General features: G+C 42.2%; 1 pseudogene across 1 annotated transcript; it reads left to right on the top strand.

Annotated features, from left to right (window-relative positions):
• Positions 1-1518: 1518 nt before the first annotated feature.
• On the top strand, positions 1519-2042 carry LOC101016125 (annotated as a pseudogene). The gene has a single exon (XR_638740.4). The product of XR_638740.4 is annotated as a 40S ribosomal protein S12 pseudogene (transcript).
• The last annotated feature ends 8700 nt before the right edge of the window (positions 2043-10742 follow it).

Below are 10742 nucleotides of genomic sequence, written 5' to 3'. Positions count from 1 at the left end.
GTGTAAAATATTCTAAGGTCACAAGATAGTTAATATAGAAAAATAAATTGTATTTCTATATTACTAGCAAAGAAGTGGAAATTGAAATGAGAAAAGTACAATTTACAATAGTATCTCAAAAAGGAAATATTTAGGGATAATGTAACAAAATATGTACAAGATCAATATATTGAATACTACTGAATACTTGAGAGAAATTTTAAAAGACTCAAATAAATGGAGAGATATAGTGTGTTTATGGGTCAAAGGACTCAATATTGTTAAGATGTCAACTCTTCCTAAATCAATCCATAGAGTCAGTGTAATCCCATTCAATGCCCCACCAGCACCCCCCACCTGCCCCGCGTTTTTTTGGTAAGAATTAATAAGCTAGTCCTGAAATTCAAATAGAAATGCAAAGGGTGACACTCTTATTTGGCAGCCATTTCTCTTGGAGATCAGTGGTTCGGGACCTGCAATACCTGCTGAGTTAGGAGGGACAGGAGAGTAGCAGCTAGGTCGGTGGCAAATAGGCCACAACATTCCCTTTAGTTACGATGAGTTTACCCCGCAATCTCAAATCTTTCCTCAGTGGATTAACAGGAGAGCCACTGATGGTGAAGCTTAAGTGGGAATGGAGTATAAGGGCTACCTGGTATCTGTAGATGGCTATATGAACGGGCAGCTTGCAGATACAGAATTCATAAATGATGCATTGCCTGGACATCTAGGTGAAGTTTTAATAAGGTGTAATAATGGCCTTTATATCAGAGGTGTGGAAGAAGAGGAAATGGGGAAATGAGTGAATAGCATCTTTTGAAGGGGATTTTTTAAATATGTATTTCTAGACAATAAAGATTTGTTTTTAAAAAAAAAAAATGCAAAGGGCCTGGAGTAAAAAAAAAAACATTTTGAAAAAAGAACAAAGTAATTTCAAGACTCACTATAAAGTTACAGTAATCAAGGCAGTGTGGTATTTATGTAAGCACAGAGATACAGATCAATGAAACAATACAGGGTCCTGGCCGGGCGCGGTGGCTCAAGCCTGTAATCCCAGCACTTTGGGAGGCCGAGACGGGTGGATCACGAGGTCAGGAGATCGAGACCATCCTGGCTAACATGGTGAAACCCCGTCTCTACTAAAAAAAATACAAAAAACTAGCCGGGCGAGGTGGCGGGCGCCTGTAGTCCCAGCTGCTCCGGAGGCTGAGGCAGGAGAATGGCGTAAACCCGGGAGGTGGAGCTTGCAGTGAGCTGAGATCAAGCCACTGCACTCCAGCCTGGGCGACAGAGCAAGACTCCGTTTCAAAAAAAAAAAAACGCAATACAGGGTCCAGAAATAGATCCATCTACACAGTCAATTGAAATTGGATAAATATGCCAAAATTACTCAATGGAGAAAGGATAGTCTTTTCAACAATTGAATATCCATGTGCAAAAATATGAAGCTTAACCTTTGCCCTCATAACACATACAAAGGTTAACTCAGAGTGAACGACAGACTTAAATGTCAGAGCTAAAACTACAAAACTTGCTCTTTCCCTGCCGCCGCGGAGTCGCGCGGAGGCGGAGGCTTGGGTGCGTTCGAGATTCCGCTTCACCCGTAACCCACCGCCATGGCCGAGGAAGGCATTGCTGCTGGAGGTGTAATGGACGTTAATACTGCTTTACAAGAAGAGCTGAAGACCGCCCTCATCCACGATGGTCTATCACGTGGAATTCGCGAAGCTGCCAAAGCCTTAGACAAGCGCCAAGCCCATCTTTGTGTGCTTGCATCCAACTGTGATGAGCCTATGTATGTCAAGTTGGTGGAGGCCCTTTGTGCTGAACACCAGATCAACCTAATTAAGGTTGATGACAACAAGAAACTAGAAGAATGGGTAGGCCTCTGTAAAATTGACAGAGAGGGGAAACCCCGTAAAGTGGTTGGTTGCAGTTGTGTAGTAGTTAAGGAATATGGAAAGGAGTCTCAGGCCAAGGATGTTGTCCAAGAGTACTTCAAATGCAAGAAATGAACAAATAAATCTTTGGCTCACAAAAAAAAAAAAAAACCTACAAAAATTCTACAAGTAAACATAAACAGAAATATTCATGGCCTTCTTAGGGAAAAACTTCTAAGACCTTTGGAAAAGCATGAATCACAGAAGAAAAAACTGATAAACTGAACTTCTGCAAAATTAAAAAATTCCGCTCTCCAAATTACATAATTTAAAAAATGAAAAGGCAAGCCACAGACTGGGAGGAAATATTTGCGAAACATATATAAAGGACTTACATCTAGAATATGTTTTTATTTTTTTTATTTTTATTTATTTATTTTTTTTTTTGAGACGGAGTCTCGCGCTGTCGCCCAGGCTGGAGTGCAGTGGCGCGATCTCGCTCACTGCAACCTCCGCCTCCCGGGTTCACGCCATTCTCCTGCCTCAGCCTCCCAAAGAGCTGGGACTACAGGCGCCTGCCATCATGCCTGGCTAATTTTTTTGTATTTTTAATAGAGACGGGGTTTCACCGTGTTAGCCAGGATGGTCTCAATCTCCTGACCTCGTGAGCCACCCGCCTCGGCCTCCCAAAGTGCTGGGATTACAGGCGTAAGCCACTGTGCCTGGCCTAGAATATGTTTTTAAAGACACACACACATATACAAATCCATACAAATACTAACAATTTGGCTCAAAAAAAAAGGACAAAAGATTTGAAGAGACACTTGACTGAAGAAGGTATTTATCAATGCAAATAAACATATGGAAAGATGCTCCATATCATTAAACATCAAGGAAATGCAAATTTACACCAAAATAAGATGCCACTAGAATAGCTAAACTTAAAAAGACTTACAATATCAAGTGTTGGCAAGGATGTGGAGCAACTGGAGTTCATACGCTGCTGCCAAGTAGTATAGCCACTTTGGAAAACTGTTTGGGAGTTTCTTATATAATTAGATATATACTTACCATATGATCCAGCAATCTCACTCCTGGATTTATCAAAAAGCAATAAAAACATATGTCCACTGAAACACTTGTACTCAATGGTTCATAGAAGCTTTATTCATAATAGGTACAAATTTATGTGTGTTTATATACGAATATGTTTATTATCTAGTAAATGAACAAATAGTGGTATAATTATACAACAAATACTTCTCAGCCATGAAAAGGAATGGACTACTGATATACTCAACAGAAGGAATGGACTACTGAGACACTCAACAGCACAGATGAATCTCAAAAGCATTACACTAAAGAAGCCCAACACAGAAGGGTCCATGCTGTATATATGATATCATTTTTGTGAAATTCTAGAAGAGCTAAAATAGTGTTGAAAGCAGATCAAAGGCCAGATGTGGTGGCTCACACCTGTAATCCCAGCACACTGGGAGGCCAAAACAGGCAGATCTCTTGAGCCCAGAAGTTCAAGACTAGCCTGGGCAACATGCCAAAACCTTGTCTCTACTAAAAATACAACAACAAAAAAAGCAAAAACAAAACAAAAAACAAAAAACCAGGTGGGTGTGGTCACACATATCTGTAGTCCCAGCTACTCAGGAGGCTGAGTTGGGAGGATCACCTGAGCCCAGGGAGATAAGGCTGCAGTGAGCCGTGATGACACCACTGCGCTCCCGCCTGGGTGACAGTGAGACCCTGTCTCTCAAACAAAAAAAGAAAGAAAGAAAAGCAAAGCAGATCAATGGCTGCCAAAAGCTGGCCGTTGGGAAGGGGACTGAATACGACAGAACATGAGGGAGCTTTGTGGGTGATGGAAATGATCCATATTTTGATTCTGGTGGTGTTTGTATGACTCCACGTGTTTATTAAAACTCATTGAATTCATACTTAAAATGAGTGAAACTTATTGTATGTAAATTGTACTTCAATAAGTTAATAAAAAACAAGAAGCGGGTTGGGGAGACCTTGCTCAAAGGATACAAAATTTCAGTTAGGAGAAATAAGTTCAAGAGATCCACTGTACAACATGGTGACCATAGTCAATAACAATGTATTATATTCTTGCAAATTTGCCAGGTGAGGTGGCTCACACCTCTAATCCCAACACTTTGGGAGGCTGAGGCAGGAGGAACACTTGAGCCTAGGACTTCAAGACCAGCCTGGGCAATATAGGGAGATCTCACCTCTACAGATAACTTAAAAATTAGCCTGTTGTGGTGTTGTGAGCCTGTAGTCCCAGCTACTCTGGAAACTGAGGCAAGAGGATTGCCTGAGCCCAGGAGGTTAAGGCTGAAAAGCCATGATCATGCCACTGCACTCCAGCCTGGCAACCGAGCAAGATTCTGTCTCAAAAAAAAAAAAAAAAAAGCCCAGGTGTGATGGCTCACGCCTGCAGTGCCAGCACTTTGGGAGGCTGAGATGGGCAGATCACCTGAGCTCAGGAGTACGAGACCACCCTGGGCAACCTGATGAAACCCATCTCTACTAAAATACAAAAAAATAGCCAGGTGTGGTGGCACACGCCTGTAGTCCCAGCTGCTTGGGAGGCAGACACGAGAATTGCTTGAGCCCAGGAGGCAGAGATGACAGTGAGCTGAGATTGCGCTACTGCACTCCAGCTTGTCTCGAATAAATAAATAAATAGAAAAAGAAAATTGCTAAGAGTAGATTTTAAGGGTTCTCACCACAAAACAATGCTAAGTATGTAAGGTAATACATATGTTAATTAGCTTGACTTACCATTCCACAATGTACACATATTTCAAAACATCATGGTTGTAGACAGTAAATATATACAATTTTTGTCAATTTAAAAAACAGAAAAGTTTAAAAAACAATGTCCTCAGCCATCTTACAAAACTGGATATGAATGATATCCTGCATAATAAAGTGCCTTTCATAGCAATGACAATGTTTCAGTGAACCTCAGGCTACCACTGGAAAGATTAGTCAAGGAGACCTTACATTAACTGATTTAAAACCTTAGGTTTCAAGTCATCACTAATAATGATAGCTTTTCAAAAAAAAAAAAAAAAACTCAAATACTACAAATAAAAAATAATGTAAACATTGAAGATAGACTTTTTCACACATAAAATTGTTCTTTGAAATTAATTCATAAATTACTTGTTATGTCGGGAGGGAGCCTGTGTGTTGGAAAAGAGAGGCTATAGAAATTGTCACTTGAGTTAAAGAAAAGTATATTGTGTGTCTAAAATACTGTGGTCACTGCGCAGACCCTTCCACCACAGAGGAAGAAAGAAAAGGGCAAATCACAATTAAAAGTCAATGTGACATGAACAGTGATAAAAAAGCATACAGGGGCCAAGTGAGGTGGCTCATGACTGTAATTGCGACACTTTGAAAGGCCCAGGCAGTAGGATCTCTTGAAGCCAGGAGTTTGAGACCAGCCTGGGCAATATAATGAGACCCTATCTCTACACACAAAAATAATAAAATTAGCCAGGCATTGTGGTGTATGCCCGTGGTCCTAGCTACTTGGGAGGCTGAGGTGGGAGGACTGTTTAAGCCCAAGAGTTTGAGGCTGCAGTGAGCTATGACCGTGCCACTGCCTGTACACCAGCCTAGGCAAAACAGCAAGACCCTGTCTCTAAGAAAAAATAGTTTCTGAAAAAGCTGTAGAGGGTATTGTAATACTGAAAACAAGATGAAGAGTTCTGCAGATAATAGAGATGGAGTCATCATCAGGGAAGCCTTTAGAGGGGAGATGAAACCTGATCAAGGGAGGCAAACATTCCCAAAGAACCCAGAGGGGTCTGTGCTGAGTGGGAGGGATAAGAAGGGACATTGGCTTAGCATAACTTGTCATTCCGTTTGAAATAACCTGGGAAATTAATTTCAAGAACATACACCTGCTTCCATCTTTGGACTTCTCAGCAAGACCCTTCTTCTGTAATTCAATATTCCTCTAAAAAAGTACCTTCCCAGATGGGTGCGGTGGCTCACGCCTGTAATCCCAGCACTTTGGGAGGCCGAAGCAGGTGGGTCACTTGACATCAGGAGTTTGAGACCAACCTGGCCAACATGGTGAAATCCCGCCTCTACTAAAAAATACAAAAATTAGCCAGGCATGGTGGTGGGCACCTATAATCCCAGCTACTTGGAAGGCTGAGGCTGGAGGATCACTTGAACCCAGGAGGCGGAGGTTGCAGTGAGCTGAGACCACACCACTGCACTCCAGCCTGAGCAACAACAGCAAAACTCCATCTAAAAATTAATAATAAGAAGTAACTTCCCTCAGGCAGTACTGGGTTACACCCCAGGTGAATTGAGCTGTGACTTTCAGCAGCAAATTGTCCTGGGGAAGGGAATGCATTCAGAGGTGGATGTCTAGAAAATGTGGCAAAACATTTTAGACGTTTCTAGACATGTGGTAAAAATAAAAACAAAAAACCTCCCATGTAAATTCTTAGAGATGCAAAAAAGAAACCCCTGCCCTCCCTACTCAGTCAAATCAAGCAAAAACAAGAAAAGAAAAAGCACCACAACCATAAGGTTGAAAGTTGCCTCAGTCACTGCAGGCATGGGGAAGTTACATACAGACACTATATGCCTTCCATTCTGTACACTTGGAAGTAGCTTAAGGACAGCCCCTCACCCAGGTTTGTTGATTTCAGCTCATATGGAGCTAATATCAACCTCAACTCAAACTCTTGGGCTTAAACAGTCCTCCCACCTCAGCCTCCCAAGTAGCTAATATCAACCTACCAAACAGGAGTGTGTTATCTACCTGGCCTTGGCTATTAGCTCAAAGAAGGAAACCGGCAACACTAGTATTAACCCCCAACCCAAAAGTTCTTGGCTTTTTTGCCTTCTTTCAGGACAGTCACATGTACCACTCTGTCATCAAACACAGTGATCCGCCATTCCAGAAGCAATATGGTATCCTCCTCCCATTGAGAATGCCTGCCCTGATGCACAGGAATGCAACAGAAAACTGAATGCTGAACAACTAAAGAGAGGGACAAAGTTGAAAAACTCTAACACACAAAACGCAGCAAATATCAGACACCAGCTGCTTCGATCTCACCTCCAATCTCCTAAATCACCACGCTCTTTTTTTTTTCTTTTTTCCTTTTTCTTTTTTTTTTTTTTTTTTTGAGACGGAGTCTCCCTCTGTAGCCCAGTCTGGAGTGCCCAGTGGCCATTTGACTCACTGCAAACTCCATGGAGTCCCTGTTCAAGCAATTTTCCTGCCTCAGCCTTCCAAGTAGCTGGGATTACAGGCATGTGCCACCATGCCCAACTAATTTTTGTATTTTTAATAGACACGGGGTTTCACCATATTGGCCAGACTGGTCCTGAACTCCTGACCTGTGATCTGCCCGCCTCAGCCCGAAGTGCTGGGATTATAGGCATGAGCAACCGCGCCCGGCACAATGCTCATTTTACTCTCCCTTTGAGCAGATTAAAAAAAAAATCAGTTCCTGGCCAGGCGCGGTGGCTCACGTCTGTAATCCCAGCACTTTAGGAGGCCGAGGTGGGTGGATCATGAGGTCAGGAGATCGAGACCATCCTGGCTAACAAAGTGAAACCCCGTCTCTACTAAAAATACAAAAATTAGCCGGGCGTGGTGGCGGGGGCCTGTGGTCCCAGCTACTAGGGAGGCTGAGGCAGGAGAATGGCGTCAACCCGGGAGGCGGAGCTTGCAGTGAGCCAAGATCGCGCCACTGCACTCCAGCCTGGGTGACAGAGCATAACTCCGTCTCAAAAAAAAAAAAAAAAAAAAAAATCAGTTCCTTTGTTTGTGTTCAAATACAAACCTTGGTTCTCCCATAAGAAACAACCCCTACTTCTGGGTAATTACCACAAAAAGGTGGAGTCACACTGGGCCAGGTAGGCCTGGAATGGGCAGCGCAGGGCAGTTTTCCAGCTTGTTTACACACTGAGGGACCGACCTCCAGGGGAGCAATAGCAACCAGATCCCTAGTAACAGGCGTCCATCAGGCACTCCCAGACGGAAGATAACGCCATCTGGTGGACACAACAGGGCATCACTGGAAACCCAAAGCCAATCTTCTGTCAAAGAGCTAAAACCCCTGGTGTGGTGGCAAGAATACTCTGGTATTCCAATGCAGCCTATTAATTCTAGGAAAGAAGGGTCTCAGCTGATTTGCTTGCATATTAAATTCATAAATTAACAATGTATCTTATATTAATAATGACACTAGAATTAATGGATGTGGTATCCCTAGCCAAATTGAAATTTGTAATTACTTTCTACAAATTTAGTTAAAAGCTTACTGTAGCTTTTCTCTGAGGACATTTAAATTCCGTGATTCTACATCATCTGATGATTGTGGCACACTTGTTTCTGGTCAGACAAGGCTGTGTGGATGAAACTTCAATAAAGCTGATAAGAGAGGTGACTTTGGGAAAGCTATTAACTTGGCCAGGCCCAGTGGCTCACACATGTAATCCCAGCACTTTGGGAGGCCAAGGCAGGAGGACTGCTTGAGGCCAGGAGTTGCTATATGGGCAACATAGCCAGACCCCATCTCTATTTATATATATTTAAAAAAAAAAAAAAAGAGGCCAAGCTTTGTGGCTCATGCCTGTAATCCCAGCATTTTGGGAGGCCAAGGCAGGCAGCTCATGAGCCCGGGAGTTCGAGACCAGTCTGGGCAACACAGTGAGAGACCCTGTCTCTACAAAAAATAGGTGAGCCAAGTGGTGCACACCTATGGTCCCAGCTACTCAAGAGGTTAAGGTGGGAGGATTGCCTGAGCCTGGGAAGTTGAGACTGCAGAGAGCTGTGATCATGCCACTGTACTTCAGAGCCTGGGTGACAGTGAGACACTGTCTCAAAAAAAAAAAAAAAAAAAGAAAAGAAAAAGAAAGAAAAGAAGGCTTAACCCAAAGTAGCATTATTCAGCTTTACTATCACCTCTTTCTTTGACCCTGAACATCCTTGGAATGTTTCTGAAACTTAATCCTTTTTTTTCCCCCCAACATTTTTGAGACAGGGTCTCACTTTGTCACCCAGGCTGCAGTGCAGTGATTCAGTCGATTCAATCACAGCTCCCAACTCAGCCTCCTGAGTAGATGGGACTACAGGCATGCACCACTATGCCCAGCTAATTTCTTTTTTTTTTTGTAGAGACGGTTTTGCCATGTTGCCCACACTGGTCTTGAACTCCTGGGCTCAAGAGATCCTCCTACCTTGGCCTCCCAAGGTGCTGGGATTACAGGTGTGAGCCACCACCCCTGGCCAATCCAATCTTAAGTGTAAATATTTACCCAACATTTTAGTGGGAAAATGTGCAATGAGCTTTGTAGAAAAGTCAAGAACTGTGTGAGGTCCTTTCTTCTTGCATCTCTGGCAATTGTGCTCTTCTTTTGCTATTAAGTTCTTCATCCTTCTTCTTGATAAGGATCTATAAGAACAGCAGTGAAAATAAAATATTCAGCAAATAAAGGCAGGAGGAAACGGAAAGGATATTACTGAGATAAAGGGGGAAGTGTAAAACATTAAAAGAACAAAACCTGAAAAATTGTTCCAAAGCTGCTTCCCTTGTAGTACAGCTTTCCAGGCCTTGTGGCTCTCAGACTCATTCAATCTCTAGGGTATCCTCCCTGTGGATCAAGCAACCTACTTTCCACAAACCTAGTTTTCCCTGTCTCTCCCTGATGCGATTAAGGAGTCTGCCAGTGGTGGAACACTGATGTAACTCAAATTGCTTACATGGTAATACATAACCCCTACTCTCAACCGCCTTCTCCATTCCATGTGTAGAATGAGTTAGTTCTCTTTAAATTCCCTGATGTCAAATCTGCCACTGAAACATATTGGTTAAAAGCATCATAGGTCCTACTTGATGAATCCTCAAAGTCAGCAGGGTTAGAAGAGATTTGTGTATCCTCTTTATGATGCCGATTATTATAGATCTCAGTATCACGCTGCCTTTGTATTTTAAAGTTATAACTGACCAACACAGACTTGTCTCGCTGAGCACACCCAGGAAGAAGATTGGTGTTTTGTGTTGATCACAAAACATTCAACTAAGTTCATAAGGAAAGATTCCAAATAGCTAACATGTGTATCATTAAATAACTCTCAAAACCTCTTTTTACAGATAAAAGGAAATTCAGTCTCTCAGCTCAGAAAGGCACCCTGGGAAGCATTATCTTTTAATGTACCAAAAATGTCTTTGTATATCTCTGTATTAGATGCTTTTATAAACAACATGCATTATTATGAGAAAAAAATGAAAATTTCCCATTTTTATTTTAAAAAGGTACAGAGAAGAGTCCAAATGAAGTCTCCAAATGAGAATATGCCAGAGAACATCAAATTCCCAAATCTGAGTAACTATCTAAATTTCTGAGGTCGCAGCCGGGCCAACATGGCAAAACCCCATCTGTACAAAAAACAGAAAAATTAGCTGAGTGTGGTGGTGTGAACCTGGAGACCCAGCTACTCAGAAGGCTGAGGTGGGAGAATCGCTTGAGCCGGGAGGTTGAGGCTGTTGAGGCTGCAGTGAGCCAAGATCGCACCAATGCACTGCAGCCTGGAGGACAGAGCAAGACCCTGTCTCAAAAAAACAAGAAATTCTGAGGTCAGCAATTAAATATTTGCTTTTAACTTTCTACTAAAGTACAAAAGAAAAATAACACAATTTCTACAAAATATCAGGATAAGCATAGCAATAAATCTGGCTTAACGTAAATGTAGCCATTTATTACTGGGGAATGGCAGACATGCTTCAATTAACCCCAAGATAGAAATAAAATTATATCCCGGGGATGTCAACTCAGTTTGTACTAAATATTGTTTAACTGCAACTAAATGTTAGT

The sequence above is a fragment of the Papio anubis genome, chromosome 1, assembly GCF_008728515.1.
Source record: "Papio anubis isolate 15944 chromosome 1, Panubis1.0, whole genome shotgun sequence".
In the NCBI taxonomy this organism is placed as follows: Eukaryota; Metazoa; Chordata; class Mammalia; order Primates; family Cercopithecidae; genus Papio; species Papio anubis.
This window is presented reverse-complemented; position numbering and strand designations above follow the sequence as displayed.